Raw genomic sequence first — 20,070 nt, forward strand, 5'->3', positions numbered from 1 at the left:
CCATCCTTCAGCCAGCTATTTAGAGAAAATGACCCTGGTTGTATTGGAGGTATAAAAAAGTCCTGACAATTAAATTACACATCACCCTATTTATCTACATTATCTTGTTTTCCTGTCAACCTCCACCCTGTGCAGATGGCCCCTGAAATGATGTCCCTGTCCACAGGTCCTTTTTCCAATAAACCAAATTATAGCACCAAAATCACAACCATTGTTCTTGCTTTGTAAGAACTAGTAATGGTATATCAACACAAACACACAATCACTGCCGTGGAAAATTCATTCCCTGGTTCTCTTGCTCTTTCTACCTTTATTCAGTATCTTCTACGTCAGGGGTCAGCCAACTACAACCTGTGGATCATCCAGCCTGTTGCCTCTTTTTGTATGGCCTGTGAACTGAGAATGGTTTCTATATTTTTAAATGGCTGATGAAAACCCGAAATGATATTTCATGACATATGGAAATATATGAAATTCAAATTTCAGTGTTCATAAATAAAGTTTTATTGGAACACAGTCATGGTCGTTCATTGGCATATCATGTAGCTGCTTTTGTACTACAAGGGCAGTGTTTAGACATCAGACCAAATGGCCACAAAGACCAAAATATTCACTACCTGACCCTTTACAAAGTTTGTGCCTGGTGCTAGGGAGGGATTGATGTATTCCTGCCCTCACATGGATGGAGGTGTGGGTGGGGAGGTGTAGCCATGTAAACAGATTCCATACAAACCAAAGAGATCAATGAAGGAGGCATGCCCATGGGATTATCAGCAGACAGATGGGGGGCATCAGAAAGGAATACACACCAAGTTTCACATTGTGTTTCTCAACTTTAGTCTAATAATGAATAGTCATGGACTTAAAAGAAATTACTCAATGTAGAAAAAAATGCTATGCACAAAAGACAACCAGAGTCTTCCATAATTCTACCACCAAGAGGTTAACTATTAAAATCTCAGATTTTTTTTTACCAAAATGGCACATATATGTATACACTCTTAAAACTTAATTTCTAGTCAACGATATACTTTCAACAACAAATAGTTGTATTTCTTTATATGGGTGTACTATAATTTTATAACCAGTTACTTATTATTAAACATTTAGTTTACAATTTTTATGTACAGCAAATACTTCTGCACTGTACATCCTTTTTGGCCTTAATCTTTGTTTCCATCTTTAATCATTTCATTAAGACAAATTCCTATCAAATTATGGCCTTTCTAGTTCCCTCCCTAACATAAAATACTGATCACATTTTGTCTCAGAACTTAGTTTTGTAACTCATTTTACCTATCTTCAACTCATATATATACCTCATAAGATTGGTAATGAGACCAGAACCAAAGAGAGTTTTAAAATAAAGAGGATCCAAGAATTTAGTATATAAATACACATAGTAAACTCTAATAAATTAACTTCTCAAAGATCCAGTTTTGTTCACTATCTCCAGTATCTAGTACAGTACCTATCACACAGTGAGTGACATTAAATGCTAATTGGATTAATCGTTGTTCCAGTACCTGGTACATAATAGGTCCTTGGTGAATGAATGAATGAATGAATGAATGATTGGACAGTCTGCCAATGGAGCCACCAAATTGGTATGATGAGCTCCTATTACATGTGGAGCCCAGAAGGTGATGGAGCATAAGAAATGATCCTTGAACTTAAGATTCTTAAAATGTTGTAAGATTAAAATATTTTGTGCTAATACTGTCAATAAACTATTATCAGGCCAGTTGCCTTCAAACTCGGGTACTTGTAACCCTCAGGTACTCTTTCCCTGGCATTAGAGAGTTTTCCTTTCCCATTTTCCTCCTTTCCATAGCCCATTTCCTACCTCATCAAAGAAAGGCAAACACTTCACCTTTCCCAAATTTTACCGTAGCCTATTGTTCTGGGCTATAAAACTCCCCAGGGCACAAAGGGCCATTTTGAAATACCGATTTGAGCGAAGCTTTTTAATTATAAATGAACGACCCTTATAATATTCCTTTCCTTTTCTGTCTTGTGTGTATTTCTCTTAAGGGTGAAGCATGGCATTAGAAATGGGGATATTTTGACCCCTGCTGTGCTTCCTGAAATCAGAAGTGTGGGCTATGGAGCTGATTTTCATTTAATGACCTATTCTTCATTCCTGGCTATTGTCAAGACATGTGTAGTTCCTGAGCCAGAGTTTGACTAAGGTAGAGCAAAGAAAATGCTGATAAGAAATGATGAAATCTAAAAGTGGCTCCTCCTCTTTCACCCTCTCCACATATTTTACATAAGTGATTCTTTTCAGCTGTTTTCAGTGCACATCCCCCCCACCCCCACCCCGGACAAGTCATTATCTGGAAAGAAAAGCACCTGTGAGCAACCCAATTAGAATAGGTTAGAGATTATTACTTAACAAAAATGTATCTAGAATATTTTCAGGGACCATCAAATTTTCAAGTTCCTTTGCTTGGATAAAGCATATGGATAAAAAATTTGGTGCGATTACTTTTAGTTTAAGTAGACTTTATCATCATAACAGGAAATATATATTTAAATTATAGACAATGCTCATCACATAGCTTTTCATGGTATATAGTTTTCCCTTTATTTACATAAAACAAATTGTATAACATTATCTAATAGAATTAGTGATGCAGTTTCTTAATCTCATACCTAATTCTTATTTAATTATTCTCTATAATGTGACTTTGCTATACTATTTGCAAATACTTGGTTCTTCTATAAAAGCCAAGAAAACAAATGGGATGGATAAAACTTGTATGAAGTGCTAAGCATAGTAAGAAGACTAGTAGCTTATGAGGGATAGGTAAAACTCATAGGATATGCTTAGTATAGATAATGGGCAAGCAGATAGCTTGTGAGACACAGGCAGAATTCCTAAGTGTGTTAAATCTAGATAGTAAGTTAGTAACTTGTAAGACATGTTGAAGAGAGAATAAATGGAATGTATGATGGAAGCAACAGACAAGACTGTTACTTATAGATACAAAGTCATGGAAAGATGAAGTCATGAAGTATGATGACTTCACTCCCGGGCTGACAATTATGACATTCTTAAATTGGCCATCCCTCAGTGACACCCAGTATGGTCCTATTCTGGCTTAACATGTCTCTACCTAAGAAACTCAGTCCAAACAGGTGATTATAGTCTGATAGGTAGGTTAATCGCCAAGCAATAGCTGTGGCCAGGCATACTTGCTCTTTAGTCTGTCCCACGGGGCAAGTGTTTGTATTGGCTCCTGTTCAAACCTCCACTCTGGTCTTCATAACCACCCCATGAGTGCGGAAAATTGACAAAGAAAAGAGAACATGCAAGCGCTACATGACCTGAGATTTGAATAGTGTGGTCTTTTCATCCAGGGCTCCCTTTGTCTTCTTGGGCCCTGGGCACTTTTGTCTTTGGGGGCCCCCTCCTCCATAAAGAAAGATTAAATTGTGTTGGCATAAAGATTAACATAAATCAGGTTGTGTCAGGATTCTAGGCCCTGTGTCTGTGCCTGATGGAGAAGGCGAGTCTATGATCATCTACTTGCACCCTATCGTAACGTGCGTTACCCTACCTTATCTCTTTCCTTCGTTTCTCACTGTTTTACATTGATTGAACAACCCCTGTGGCTCAAGTATTTTAATTTTGTCAGCAAACCTTTCTGTTCCATTGACCTTTGAGGTAGCTTGCCTGAGAGCATGCTTGGAAGTTCCCATTGCATCATGCAAATTCCTTCCATGACATTCCCAAAAGGCAAGCAGACACATTTAGTGCACACCTGCACACCCACCTGACAAACTAATACATGCCTTTTGTCCTAGGCCTCTCTTAGTAAAGAACTTATAATTTTATATCTACTTGATAAATCCTGTACTATTACAAGTTAATGAATAGTTGCAAATAGATTCATTAATGGATTTTATAACATAAAATCCATTATTTAATTATATTAGCTCTGTATCACTTTAATCTTGACAACTTTTAGTAATCTGTCTTATAGGACTATAAATTTGAAATGATTCAAATCTTTTTTCAGTGGATTTCATAAGTAATACACTTATTTGGATAAAAAAATTGTCATTTTTTTTTCCTGACAATAAGTCCAGATTGACTGATTAGATAATGAGGAGTGGATTTGCTAACTAGGTTATGTGGTAGATGTTTTTGATAAATCACATGGGCTAAATGTGCAGCTCTAAGGTTTTGACTATATATACACCTTATATGTATGTCATATATATATGACTAGAAAAAGTATATTGAGATTACTAAATTAATTTTCATAACTTTTTCTGAGTATATTGGATTAAACAAGATCCTTCCAAAGAAAAAAGAAAAAGAAAAAGACACACGAAAGTCATCAGTCTTGGTTTAAACTGACTCTTCCTGTACCTGTCCACCAACCACCATCAGTGTTTTCTGTGGTAGACAGAATGTCCCCACCCAAAAGATGTCCACACCCTAATTCCTGGAAACTGTGACTATATCATGTTACATGGCAAAAAGGACGTTGCAGATGTAATTAAGTTTATGGATCTGAAAATAGGGAGATTATCCTGGATTATCCAGGTGGGCCCAATCTAATCACAAGAGCCCTTAAATAGAGAACTTTCTCTGCCTGGAGGCAGAGGAGATGTGGCAGAAGAAGACAGAGGGATCCGAAGCATGAGAAGGATTTGACTCACTGTTGCTTGTTTTAGAGGCGAAGAGAACTGCAACTAAGGCTCTCAAAGCTGAGAATGACCCAAGGGTTGAAATCAGCAGGGAAGCAGGGACCTCAGTCCTTCAACTGAAAGGAACTGAAGTCTGCCAACAACCTGAATGGGCCTTAAAGAGGGTTCTATTCCAGATCCACTGATAAGATCCTACATCGGCTGACACCTTGATTTTGTCCTTCAGACCTGGCACAGAAGAACCTGTGGAGCCCACCCAGATTTCTGGCCTATAGAACTGTGAGATAATACACGTATGCTGTTTTAAGCCACAAAAATTTGTGGTAATTGTTACGTTAGCAATGTGAAAAAGAATATACTGCCCTCCTAGCTTTCAAGAGAGATGTTCCTGAAGCTAGCTTGTTTGCTGGTTAATTTTTTATTTTCCTCCTCCTGGGAAAGTGGTCCTAATAGAGAAAAACAGTCACACAGTTTACCTTTGTCTCATCATTGTACTGATTCTAGGAGAATTTAGTCAACATGAAATCAAATTCAAAGAGATTGATTTTTTTTTAAATTTTTATTTATTTATTTTGATGACCCAAGTAACTTGACTGGTGAATTAGGGGTAGGCTGCCTGTCTAGAAGTTCAGTAGCTACAAGTCTAGGAAATGAGTTCGCTGACTGCGGACTCAATATGATTTAACCTAGGACTAGGATCTTCACAATGGAAGGAAGAGGTGAAACACCACATTATTACACAGCCTTACTCCTAGCAGGTTGTGCATACCACAGAGTCCAGAAGAATATTCAAAAGAGTCCTTTACTTCAGGTCTGCGTCTCATTCTCTAATCCATACTGTGTCCCTGATAGGATGGAGGATTTGTGAGCGGTTCTTTTTTTATCCAATTCAGACTTCTTCATGACTCTGAGTCCTCTGTCCTTGGTCCAGTGGACAGTCTTCTACCTTCATTCCTCTTGCAATACATTGAGACAAACTTCCCTTGTCTTTAGATCTCTTTTTCTTCTCTCCTATTCAGTATTCCCATTTAGTTTCTTGGTCCCAGGATCCTCCCTCTTCTTCTTCTCAGCCACTGGCTAGTCATTCAGTTCCACCCCATTCTCCTTTGGAAGAATGGCGTGGTCATCTTTGTTGGGTGTGAGGGAAGGAATGAACTCTTCAGATCCTGTGGGTAGAGCTGTAAGACAATCAGCCTTTTGATATTACCAACACGAACCTCCTTTTTTTAATAATTCCAATTAATTGTGTTCAAAGTCTTTGATTCCCATAGCATCATGAGCAGAATCACCAAAAACTACTTATAATTATTCTAGCTTTATTATATGTTATGACCCGAGACAAGAATTGGGAAAAGAAGAACAAACTATGGGAGGTTAGTGGAGCTGGAAGACAGAGAGGCTGTGTGGACAGAGAGGGGCTCTGACCTTTGGTCAATGGATGCAGTCAAACCATGGCAATCCCACAGGGAGGGATCTGGTGAAGTAGAGACTCTGACTTCACTCTTCTTCCTACCTCCAGTTTCTTGCAAGGGCTCTCCATTAGCTGTACTCAATTAGAAGACAGAGGAAGAAAGCCCTTTTATATAGTCCATCCAGATCAGCCTTCCAGGGCATAGAGAATCTTGAAGAGCAGATCTGGAGAGTAAATGGAAGACACCCAAGCAGCCCCGAATAGTATGGGCCTGGAGATAGCTATGACCCCAGTTTTTATTTTATTACTGGATAAGGTCCTAAAGCCCTATAAGACTCAGGGTGCAGGGATTGAGAGAGCAGGGGTGCAGCAGTGGCTGTGCTCTCAGGAATCCAAAACTCTTACTCTGAGGTACTAGGTCTGAAGGAACTGACAAATGCATCACAAGGAATGGCCTTGGCACACTGAGGGGCATCCTGACAACTACCATGACTACAGAGGCTATCTCTGTGGGTACTTCAGTGAGAGCTGTGTCCTCACTATGGCACTCCAACCCCCTGGAAACAGAGTATGTGTGTGTGTGTGTGTGTGTGTGCGCGCGCGTGCGTGTGTGTGCATGTGTGCACGTGTGCACGTACGTGTACATGCTCATATGCTGAGAAGATGGGATGAAATGTACAGACAACTTTGGGATTATTGTCTTGTTGATAAATATTCCTGTTACTCTGGAAACAGCCCTTGGTATATAGCAGTTGGTTTCCTAGTAGTTGTATATGTATTAATAACACTGCCCCTTTGACTGTAGCTGAGTAGTTCAGGAATGGGTACCGTCAGGCCAATTAGAATCCTTCATTAGGATTTATCTAACTGGAAGTATATTAAAAAAAAAACAAAAAACTGCTTTCTGGTCTGGGGGAAGGAGGCATTATAAAACAGGAAATTCAGGAGCTGTTGGATGCCATATTTCCTGCCATGTGGAGGAAGCCATCTGCTTTGTGAGAACTGAAAGCAAGACACAGAGAGGAGACTGGAAAGTGCTCTGTTTCAATTGCTCTTGAAGTCCATCTGCATCCCAGTCCTTGTTTGATCCTTTAAGAATGTAATTTATCCCAGTATCCATTCACTAAATGTCCTTTTTTTTTTTTGGTCAAAGCTTGCTTGAGTTAGATTTCTGTCACTTCAACAAAGAGTCCCAACTAATGCAACTCATATTCCATGATCATTCTGACAAACTTATTATAGAGATGACTGTAAGGATCAAATGATAAGAAGTCAGAAGCTAGAGAGGTCCTTATGGGCAAGGAGTTGGGGTGAAAAGATTTAGAGAAAATAGAAATTTTGAGTTTGGGTAAAAAGAATGCGGAAGTTTCTTTGTTTTTCCAGGCGAGGAGAATAGCATGCACAAAAGGGAGGTGGTACCAATTCCAAAGATTTATTTATGGGCAAAGACTAGTTGGAGTCAAGAGTGTGTGTAGTGGGAATCAAAGTTGAAAAGGAGCTGCACTGTTGAAGACTTTGAGTGCCACGTTCAGAAGGCTGTGCTGTATTGTACAAAGAAGTGGTATAGTGAAAGTCGTGGTCAGGGAACAGTGAGCTGGCCGCATGCAGAGGAAGTTGAAGGGATTAAGGAGTGGTGTTAGAGACACAAGTTGGAAGGCTATTGCAGTCATCCTGACACAAGTGACAAGGGTCTGAACTAGGGTGTTAAAAGTGGAAATGGAAAGGAAGGAAGGTGTTTTACTCATTTCCATATCCTTCATGTTACTTTGCAGAGTGACTGACACCTGTAGGTGCTCACCAAATTCTTGTTAATAAGTAAGATACTCAAATCAAATAATGTTATATCCACATTGTTAAAATTATAAAATTTTATAAAGATCATATCTGGAGGTTGAATCATGTCCTCCCACAAATGGCATGTTCAGGTCCCAACCCCTGTTCCTGTGGGCGTGAACCCATTTGTAAAGAGGACCTTTGAAGATGTTGATTAGTTAAGGGGTGCCCAAACTGAATGAGGGTGGGTCTTAACAGAATATGCTGAAGTCCTTATGAGCAAAGGAAACTGGGCACAGTAGGAGGAGCCATGATGAGCAGCCCGAAGTTGGAAGTCAATGGAATCTGGAAGAGAAAGGAAGAGACACTGCCATGTGCATTGCCAAATGACGGAGAAGCCAAGGAACCCCAAGATTGCCGGTCATGAGCTGATAAACTCCTGTTGTTAAGCCAACCCATTTTATGGTATTTGTTTTAGTAGCTGGGAAACTAAAACAATAAAATGAAGATTTAATAAAATCACAACTTTAAAATAACCTTCCTGAACTATATTGTTGAATCATTGAGGACACCTACTCTGAATGTTTTAGTTGACATGGAATTTCAGTATCACCTTAGGTAAATTAATATAGAGAAATACATGTGCTGTGTTGTTGTGAATTAATAGTTCCCTTTAGAACACAGAAAGGCATCATTTTCTGGAGGGAGGTTTGCTCACGGATTTGCTAGAAATTTACTTTCTTTGCATGTTTGAAATCTTTTTTAGCACATTTTATCCAATATTCACCCTTTTATAAAAAAATACACTTAACTTAAAATGTTGGTCTTCTACAACCAAAACATTTAGAGTCTGATGAAGATATGTGGATTTTCCTCTTTCCTTATAACTTATCTTTAGACAGAATAGCCAGAGCATAGACTATCATTCCTCTTGCAGGAAATATATAGCACTAAGAAGGGTGGATCTCATGTGTTAAGTACCACACTTTCTAATACTTGCCAGTATACATTAGTAAATCTTCCACTTCTTAATAGAACACCTCTCCCCTCCCAAAGTTTAGAAGAACAATGGACACACAGCTACAGGCCACATTTCCCAGCCTCCTTTGTTGTAAGTTGTGGCCATGTGAATAACTTCTCCCCAGTAAAATGGGAGCAGCAGTGATTTGTACAATTAATGTGTCATGTCCGTGAAAGGAAATCACTTGTTCTCCTTGTTCTCACTTTTCTCATTCCTATTGGTTGGAATGCAGTCATAGTAGCAAAGAAGCTTCCATCGTATGAAGAGCAACACCCTAAAAGACAGATGAGCTATGAGATGGAATAAACCATGGTCCCTGGATGACCTTGTGGAATACAGATGCTTACCTGCCCTAGACTGTTAGGAGGATCTGACTAGAACGTAGGTGCATGAAATTAAGTTTTAAGAAATACTATGAATAGCAGAAAGAATTGCTAATTTACCCTACAGGTAATGGAGAGTGATGGAAGTCTTTTAAGCAGGTGGCTTTATAAACAGAGAAGCTCTTCAGAAGGGAGAGAGCAGTATGGAAGATAGATTGGAAAACTGAAATCTGAGATCAATGGAGAGTCATTGAAATAATTTTGAAGTCAAACAAGAACCCTATCTAGATGAGTGGTGGTAGGAATGGAATTGGGAGGTTGAATATAAGAGATATTGAGGGAAGTATTCTAGGATAGAGATAGCCTTGAACATGTGTATGGGTAGAGAGTGAGAATCCGGAGGAGGAACCACCCATGCAAAAAGGGAAGACTCATTGACAGATTCAGGTCCTGCATGAGGAGGGAGATGAAGATTGAGGACATAAGCGATGTTTTGTACATGTTTTTTCTCATATTGTGCTTTAGTTCTTGGGTACATCAGTAGTTAAAAGCTCTGCAGTCAGACAGATCCACGTGTATGCTAGCTGTCCCCTACCAGCTCACTCCAGTTAATCGTTAACTTTACAGGAACTTTGAAAGCCAGTTATTAAACACAGTCATTGTTAAAAATTAAATTTAAAAAAATTACAGTTATGCAAATTACATTAAAATAAAATAAAAGAAACACCCAAAACTCGTAATTTCCTAATTCTTTTACTACATTTTACTGTTATCTATGTTCTTAGGTTATTTAGGTCTATTGTATCAATATGAGGGAAATTTGAGTTAATTGTGTGCTCCTGTGCATCTCTTCCTAACTCTGCGACCAGTGACATTATGTTGGTACTTGAAATCCACCACGAGGAGAACCGTTACACCCCAGAAACTGCCTAAAGCTATAAATCAGTTCTTGATTTGTTTTATTGTCTAGACCAGGGGTTGGAAAAATAGGTGGACCTGCCACCTATTTTTATAAATAAAGTTTTATTTGAGCACAGCCACGCCCATTGATTTATGTACTATCCATGACTGCTTCCCTGCTGCAAAGGCAGAGTCAAGTAGTTGCAACAGAGACTGGATGCCTCACAAGCCTAAAATATTTACTATTTGTCCCTTTAAGAAAAGGTTCACCGATCCCTGGCTTAGACTTAAGAAAGAGATGGAGAAAATGTTAATAATGGAGATTAAACTTAAAAGGGCAATGTGTTTATAACTTTTACATTGCGAGTAGCACAAGACGTTGAGAAAATATTCACAGTATTTGAAAACTATTATCCTATTCAGCAAAGAAGTTGCTCACACCACTGACGAAAGATTGGCCTTCTGACATAAGTCTTTGTCATTCACTCTCATTTTTCTCCTGGGTATAAATGAAGATATCAGCAAACATTCTTGTTGGAACTACACTTGGCCATCATTCGGCTCCTGTCAAGGGGATACTGGTGATGGGAACTTCAGGCAGCCTGGCCTGCAGGGATTGCAGCTATCCTGAGGTTTGTTCACTGGCGAGGAGAGAGTTGGAGAGGGGTAGAGTCCAGTCTTGTTAATGCCGCTTTGATCAGGTCTTATGAGTGCCATTCTAGGTGGCTCTGAAATCACCTCTTCCAATTTTTCTCATTTCAGGCTAGTGAAAACCCCAGGCTTGGTCCTTTTTGGTATTAATTGTTCATTGTTGTATGGTGGTGTTTTTTGGGGGAGGGGAGGGTTACTTTTGATGAGCAGTGTCATGTGGAAATAGGAAAAAGAGAAATTATATTTCCCAGTACAGGACTGACTGGGAACGACACACGTCTGTGCACTCTGTTTTTTGTGTGGTTTTTGATGTATGAAAGTACAAAAGGCCTGTTTCCTTTTAAATTGTTTACATGGAGTCAAAACACAGACTATTTCCTCTGATTTATGATTAATAGGGGATTTCATTATTCATGGGCTAGGAAAGTTCCTAATTCTGAAGGGGAAATTTTAAAATTGAGATCCACATAAACCCACCCAAGTTTGGAGCTGGAGAAAGGCGACTCTGGACCCTTATTCTCAAAGATTAACCTTTACAGATGGATATTAAACCGGCTTTGTGCAATTAGGGTGAGGCTCCCGATGAATAATTTCCTCTTCAGAATAATCACATTTCTAGAATGTGCTACAGGAGAGATCTGTCACTTTGCATTAGGTTAACACTGTGACATATATGGAAATTGTCATGTAACTCAATTGCTGGGGTCCAGTTGTTTGCAGACATAATTTAGTTCACTTAGAGTTAAAAGAATAAATGATTAAGAAAATGTCCTATGTGGGATTGTTGAAGGCAAAGGAAACAATGGAGTATTGGATGGGTCACAGGAGCCACAGGAGCTGACTGGCATGGAAACACTGTGCAACGCCACGTGAATGCTTACGATGATTTAACTTAATTAACTATAATGCTCCATAGTTTACAAAACACTCTCACTTTTATTCTCTCTCTCTCTCTTTTTACATTTAGGATTTGGGCATTTTATTGTATCTAAATTATACCTCAATAAAAATGATTTTTTTAAAAAACAAACTAAAAATATTTTTTAAAAGATCATATTTATCATTATCACCATCAAAGTACTTGTGAAAATAGTGCCTCAGAGATTGTCAGTTGAGCCCATTTTATAGATGACAAAGCTGAAGCCAGAAGTGGACCAGTGATTCCCCAAGGCAAGAATGCAGTGTGGGGTAGAATGGGAACCAAGGTCCTTTCTGGGGTCCCACACTCAGGCCAGAACTCTCTAGGCAGTGGTCAGCTCCTGGGAACTATCACCTCCTCTGTGCTGAGAGACCCCAGAGACACAGGCCCAGCACAGCCTGTGGGGCTCTCAGGTCTCAGAGTGGGTGGCCAGGGATTATGCTCCAGCTAGGCAGTTTTCTCAGCCCAGGCCTGGACACTATACAAACAAAAATACAAAAATATAAAAAAAAAAAAAAAAAAAAAAAAAAAAAAAGCAGTAATGGAGTAATGAGCAAAACCCCACTACAAAACATATGGAAAACAAATAGCTAAATGGAAGAAGTAAATTCCTTCCTTCTCCATTATTACCTTAAGTGTCAATGGATTAAACCCCCTCATATAAAAGGCAGAGATTGGCCAATTGGATGAAAAAGCATAATCCATCTATATGCTGCCTTCAAGAGAATTTAGGGAGAAAGACACAAAGAGATTACAAGTAAAAGGGTGGAAAAAGATATTCCATGCAAACAGTAATCAAAAGTGAGCTGGAGTGGCTATAATATTGTCAGACAAATAGGCTTAAAGTAAAAAAAAAATTACAAGAGACAAAGAAAGATATTATATATGGATAAAAGGGTCAATCCAGCAAGAAGATATAATGATTATAAGCACCTCACAACAGAGCTCCAAATTATATGAAGAAAAAATGGAAAGAATTGAAAGGAGAAAAAGATAGTTCTAAATAGTTGGAGACTTCAATAGACCACTTTCAATAATCGGTAGAACATTTAAACAGAAGATGGATAAGGAAATAGGGGACTTTAACAATATAATTAACCAATTAGACCTAATGGGCATATACAGAACACTCCACTCAACAACAGCAGGATATACATTCTTCTTAAGTGCACATGGAACGTTTTTCAGGACAGATCATATACGATATATCCTAATATATATATTAGGCCACAAATAAAATCTTAATAAATTTAAAAATATTGAAAACATAGTCTCTTATTGGACAAGATGGAATGAAACTAGAAATATATAACAGATGGAAAACTGCAAAATTCACAAACACGTTGAAATAAAAACACACTCAAAAAAACAGGGTTAAAGAAACCACAATGGAATTTAGGAATATTTTATATAAATGAAAATGAAAACAAAACATACCAAAACTTATGGAGTGCTGAAAAGCAGTGCTAAGAGGGACATTTACAGCTGTGAATGCCTACATTAAAAAAAGAAGAAAGATCTTAATTGAATAACCTAATTTTCCACTTTATGGAGCTAGAAAAAGATGAGCACACATAAACCCAAAAGAAGCAGAACTAAGGAAATAATATAGAGTAGACATAAATGAAATAGAGAATGGAAAAGTAGAACCAACAAACTACAAGTTGATTCCTTAAAAAGATCAACAAAATTGACCAACCTTTAGCTATACAAAGAAAAAAAAAGTTTAGATGCAAATTTAAAATCAGAAATGAAAGTGGGGACATTACCACCAATTACATAGAAATAAAAAGGATTGTAAGAGAATACTATGTGGGACTCGTGTGCCGACGGCCAGGACAGCAGTTGGTACCCCAGGTTCCCAGCTTTGTGGGAGCCCTAGCCTCTCTGGCTCCAGCCTCCCTGGGGTCCCAGCCTCCTCGGTGTCCGGTCACTCCGCAGACATTCAGGCATCCTGGGTGCTTCTTCTGGGCCTGAGGCTGCAGCTCTCGCTTAGGGACCTCCCAATTGAGGAGGAGGACCCTGCTTTCTGGAACCGACAGGCAGGCGCTGCCCGAAACGCCAAGAGGCTGCAGCCCACCCAGACGGCCACAAAAGTACTTTGTCTTCTTCCTCGGGGATTGCATGAGGTTGGCCACTGTGACAGCCACTCGGATCCTAAAGGGACAGCTGAATGACAAGCTGAGGCCTGAGACGCCCTTGGCCATGGACCACTTCCAGTACCTGGCTCGGTCCAAAACCTACAACGTGGAGAGGCAGGTGTGGGACAGCGCAGGCACGGCCACCACCTACCTGTGCGGAGTCCAGGGCAGCTACCAGACCATTGTCCTGATTGCAGCCGCCCGGGTGCACCGGTGCAAAACCACGCATGGCAACGAGGTTGCCTCCATGATGAGCCAGGCCAAGAAAGCAGGGAAGTCCGTGGGCTGGTGACCACCATGCAGGTGTAGCGCGCCTCCCGGGCCAGCACATACACACACGTGGCGAGCAGTGACTGGTACTCAGATGCAGACATGCCTGCTGCAGCGCTGATCCAGAGCTGCCAGGACACAGCCATGCAACTCGTCTCCAACATGGACATTGCTTGGGTCGGGGCGCAAGTACATGATCCCCAAGGGGATCCCCGACGCTGGGTACCCGAGTGATGACAGGCAGAGAGGAAGGAGGCAGGACCGCGGAAACTGGTGCAGGCGTGGCTGGCGAAGAACCAGGGCGCCCTGTACACGTGGAACCGCACCGCGCTCATTCAGGCGTCCCAGGACTGCGCCGTGACGCAATTCATCGCCCTCTCTGAGCTGGAGACACCAAATATGGGATGCACCGAAACGGCATCCAGGACCTCTTCCTGATGGCGATGACAGAGGCGGCCCTGCGCCTGCTGAGCAAGGACCCCCGCGGCTTCCACCTCTTCGTGGACGGGAGCCATATCCACCACGGTCCCCACAGTCACCACGAAGGTACAGCCCACCGGCACTGACTCCACCACTGAGAAGGCGGAACGGCTCACCAGCGCGAGGGACACGCTGACCCTCGTCACCGCTGAACACTCCCGCGTCTTATTCGGTGGCTGCACGTTCAGGGGGCGCTCCATCTCCCGGCTGGCCCCCAGCAACGCCTCGGACCGCAAGGCCTGCACCTCCATCCTCCACGCGGCCCGGGCTTAGGGTTCGCCCCGACAGCTGGCACAACGTCAAGGACAGCAGGAGCCAGGAACCCGCGTTCCCGAAGCTGGCAGCCGTGCCCCACTGCGGTCCGAGACCCACGGCAGCGAGGACGGGGCCCTTTTCGTGCTCATCTGTTGCACGGTGTGCAGGGGCAAACCTTCATGGTGCAGGTCATGGCCTTTGCCGTCTGTCTCGAGCCCTAGAACCCCTGAGACCTGGCCCGGATCGGAGCCACACACCGCGCCTGCCCCTAATCGCTGCTGCCGCTGCTGGAGGCCTCGCGTGCTGAACTCCCCCGCCCACCCCCGGGGCCCCGGGACCACATCACTGAGTCTCTAAAGTCTCCCTTGATTCTTAGCACAATTCTATAAGGTAGGCATTGTTATTATTATCTCCACTTATAAATGAAGATACTGAGGATCAGATGCAGTGCCTCATTCAAGGCCACTTGACTGATTGGTTGGTAGAGTGGGGCAAGAAGCTCCTAAGATCAAGAAGAGATTCCATTTATAGTATCCTGAGTGTGGGCCAGGTACTTTACACATATTATCATGAAATCTTGTAGGAACCCCTTGGAGGTATATTATCATCAATGACCTTTTCAAGACTTTTAGGTCAGATAACTTGTAAATGGGGGCACTTCGATTCCAGCCCCAGGCCTGAGTTTAAACCTGTGATGTGTACCCTATGTTCCAGAACCATATTGCTATCCAAAATGGTTGTAACAGTGTTAGGGAGGGCAACCCCAACCTTCTCAGTTTGCTGTTTCTTTCTAGGTCTCTTAGGTAACTGCTGACTCAGTTTGAACTCAACTCACCTTGCTAACTTGCATACATTTATTACCAGCCATAATCACAAAACAGTGTCTGAAACATAGAAAAAGCTCAGTGTTTGTTCAATGAACTGTGATAATAAACTTTAGACCTCTGACAGCACTTCAAAGTCTACAAAGTATTTTCACACATTCTTATTACAGCATTAACAAAATAATCTGAGACCTGATGTAGGTGTGTTCTTGTCTTTTTTTTAAATTGATTTTTTATTTTTAGTTTTTGCCTTGTTACCCTCAGCCAGAGAGTAAGCTTCTGGGAGGTAACAAATAGGTCATATTTTCTTTTTTTTCTCCTTGTGCAATACTGGTTCTTCAGCGGGTTCCACTGGATGTAGAAATGGTCTTGAAATGATCTCCCATGTCATCCTAACGATGTTTACAATGAATGCACTGGACAATCTGTACATAAAAAGCAAGACTAGAACTCTCAATTTTCACTCCCCAAATTGTTGGCAATGTTGCTGATGCCTCCTGAGTGCGTGCTGTGAACCACGTTCAGTTCTCTCTCTCCCTGAGTACACTCTGAGGTGACACCATTATCCTCTTTATTATCAGACCCAGGGGTGGGGAGGGATCGGCACAGATGTTCAGCTCTCCATAGCTCCTGGGGGTCAGGAGGATGAGGAAGTCCCCTGAGAACATTCCCACAGGCTAGGACTGTCCTCCAAGATCCCATCATGGGGTTTTGTCATCTTGGGCTATCAGTCATTCCTTACTCGTTTTAAAATATCCATTTTTATTTCCTCCAATACTAGTTTTCGCTATGCTTTTGTCTTGTATAGATTCCCTAGGAAGCTTATTCAAAGTTAAGATAGGCAAACCTAACTTGAGATGCTCAGAATTTTGATCTATTGGGAAATGTCCATGATAATACCATTAAGTAAAAATAGCAGATATAAAATATGTTCAGTCTGACCCCATTTCTCTCGTTTATCTGCTACTTATAGATGCATGACTGTGGGCAAGTCACTTATCCTCTGGGAACTCCATCTTCCTTAAATGTCCAGTTAGAATGTGTACCTCACAGGGTTAACGTGAGAATTTAGAGTGATGCATTTGACAGTCCTTCACAATTCTGAAGGGTTATACCTCCTGCACACCCGACAGTCCATTCCCACTGGACTCTATGCTCTTCCTCCAACACCCACTGAAACCAGTCCCCTCTGCCTGGCACGGCTGGTCCAAACTGTCCTCCTTCCCAAAGTTCAGCTCAATCATTAGGAAACCACAGAGAATTGGTCTCTCCTTCCAGGCTCCCAGGGCTCTTTGCTGTTATCTGTATCAGAGAAACACTGCATCTTATTCAATTCTGCATCCCCCACAGGCCTACAGCAGGGCCCAGCACATAGTAGGTGCTCAAGAAATAACCTGATGAACTGGACTGAACACCAATGCTTTTCCTTTGTGGGACCTGGCTGGGAAATACCTTCATTTGTTGAACAGAGGAGCACCTAGAGGGAAACAGACACCAAGAGGAGTTAACAAGATCCCAGACAATTAGTTGAGATTTGAAATAAATTATTTGATTTTCTTTCTTGGATATCTTATCTTGGAGAAACCTATTTTAGGATATGTTTGAAGCAGTCTAATATTTATGGATGTTAACATGCATGTTAAATGACTTTCCTGATTTATAGATATGCTTTGAATTTTTAATCAGTATGGGAAAAGCTATTCTACTTAGGAAGTACAGAATATCATGTGGAGTGATTATTTAAACTGCTCATGTGGAAGGCTGAATAGTGCAAAAAGCAAGTCTGCTATGGAAATATACTGAGATTATTTAAACTGGGTTGCATTTTTAAATGTATGGACTGTACATGTACGTATTTTTTGCCCTGGAAATTTAATTTATAATGAATCTGCTAAGGATATGGGGGCTTAAGGCACAGCTAACTGGGTGGCTATTTGGAAATATTCTCTAATTTTAGGGGTCTTCTCTTTCTTCCCACCTCAGTTCCAAACAAGTAGAATTTTCTGAAACCCTAAAGCTAAAAATATACCTCACTTCCCTTTTCTAGGCTAGCTGCTTGTGCAAACCTGAAATCACACTAAACTAGGTGATAACTGACTTTTTGTTAATGGCTCAAGTAGCAGAAGGTCCACAACACCTGGGTATTTTACTACCCTCACAGTTGAAATGTACATTTTCTTAAAAATCTACTTTGTTGCTATCGTGAACCTTTTTAAAACCCCTTTGTGCCTTAGGCATAGTAGGATCTCCATAAAACTTTTTGAATGAATGAACTGAAAACTCAGATCTTTTCTAGCAAATTCCCAAGCCCTTTAACTGTCTGGAAGTAAATTAATTTCTCCTGTGTTCTCTTTCTTTGTTAATGACTTCACCATCCACCCATCTACCCAGTCCCAGCAAAGGCAGGTGGGAGATGCAATCGATGCCTCTCTCTCTCTTGCTTCCTACATCCTGTCAAAAAGCCCAACAATTTTCCCCAAATCTATCTGTGCCCCATTCCCTTTGCCCCGCTTCAGACTCTTTTCATCTAATGGCAGCCTCATGGATCTGCTACAATATAGGTTTGAAAGTGTGTGACACAGATCCACAGTAACAATGGCTGAAATCACAAGATAGAAGTGTTTTTCTCTGTAATGTAACAACCCCAACTGGGATGGGGTCACGTCCTCTACAGGGGTCCTTCTGTCTTGTTGCTCCACTGTCTTTCGTCTTTCGGTGCTGCTCTCCTCTGCATGGTGCAAGATGCCTCGCCACCATGGCTGAATTCCGGTAAGAAAGAAAGCAGAGACAGGAAACGGGAGGGCACTGCCCTTCCTTTTGAGGCAGGAGCCCAAGGTTTCGCACATAATTTAAACTCATATCCCCCTGGCCAGAAGTAGTCATGTGACCTCACCTGGCTGCAAGGAGATAGCTAGGAAATGTAATCTTCATTCTAGGCAGCCTTATGTCCAGGTGAAAATTCTATTCCTATATGAGAAGGGATAATGGATATTGCTGGACAAACTGCAGTCGTCCTCATCTCCTAACTGGCCTCCCTGCCTCCTCAGATTGCCCCTTTTCTTCAGTTCACCCCATTTCTCAATTCATAGGCCATTTGGCAATAACTTTCTCTGCTCAAAAGCATTCAATGAACCCCTCGTTATCTGTATATTAACTCTTAGCATCTAGCATGGATGGAAAGGTCTTCATTTCTAGTTTCTGTCCACCTTATCTCCTATTTTTGTCCTCTTTGTACCTTATTTTGTTATTATTTAACAACACTGAACTCTGTTATTTTTCCATAAATAACATGATGCTTCATGCATCAGTGTCTTTGTAACACGCTATTTCTTCTTTCAGGGATGTTCTTCCAACTGATAAATTTCTGGTTGACGTTATAAATCAAGCTTAGAAGTCATTTCCATCAGGAAATCTTTATTAACTTTTCTCTCCTGCCCCTCTCCAAGAGAATTAATTGGCCAGTCCTTATCACCTCATACTTTGTATTTATTTCTGTTTTTGCCCTTTGCTCCAGCCAGACTCAACCCAAGACCAAAGAACATGCCAGGCAAAAAGTTCCCCATGAATTTTAATAGGGACTTACTTACAGGAGGATTTTTCCTAATGGTGGCTGGGAAATGGAAGTCAATGATCCACACAAACAAGAGGAAGAGGAGTGCCTTATATAGCTCAGCAAAGCCTCACTAGATTTGGCTACAAAGAAACCTCAGCTGAGTCTTGTGAAAGTTGATCACTAACAGTGATTAGGCTCAATGACCTTCCATGTCTGTGCTCTGATCACAGGGGCTGCTGGGTGCTCAGGGCTCCACTCTTTTCCCTAAGGAACTGGGGTTCTGACCCCTAGGCTGCTGCACCCTTGATATGCTACATAGCCATTTATCTGGTTAAGTGTATGCCTCCCCTTCTAGATTATGAGCATTACCAGATTCACCTTTATGCTGCCAGAACCCAGCAGAGCACTTGCCACAGAGCAGTTTAAGAGCTGCTTGTTTACTCATAATAGAATGAGTGATACAGTGATTACATTTCAACCCTTGCTTAACACTTTTAAACTTTTATATGGGATCTCCTTTTAATAAAAATTACTATCGAGCATTTATTTTCTTTGAAGTCCTGGAATAGGGACAGTCTAAGCATGGCCTTCTGCCTTTCTCTGGGCCCACAAATAAACCCTGTGCTCAGGGCTAGATATGTTAGCCTGGCTCCTAGGATGGGATGATAACTGTGGGCTGACCCCTTCTCAGTGTTGCCTGGAGATACAACTCATTCCCTAGCAAATAGTGGCCTGCGGGAACATTCCTTCTCCTTTCGCCCCAAACATATGTAAACATTTCCTGGAGAATGCTTGGCTAGTTATATATATTTTATGGCACCCGGCACACCACTGCTGCTGTAACTGTTCCTGGAGAGGAGGGAGTGTGGTCCTTTGCCTACAGC

The 20,070-nt window shown here is 41.3% G+C and overlaps 1 pseudogene; it reads left to right on the forward strand.

The window, feature by feature from the left end:
* Positions 1-13,473: 13,473 nt before the first annotated feature.
* On the forward strand, positions 13,474-15,030 carry LOC119532570 (annotated as a pseudogene).
* Positions 15,031-20,070: the final 5,040 nt, after the last annotated feature.

The sequence above is a fragment of the Choloepus didactylus genome, chromosome 4, assembly GCF_015220235.1.
Source record: "Choloepus didactylus isolate mChoDid1 chromosome 4, mChoDid1.pri, whole genome shotgun sequence".
NCBI lineage: Eukaryota > Metazoa > Chordata > Mammalia > Pilosa > Megalonychidae > Choloepus > Choloepus didactylus.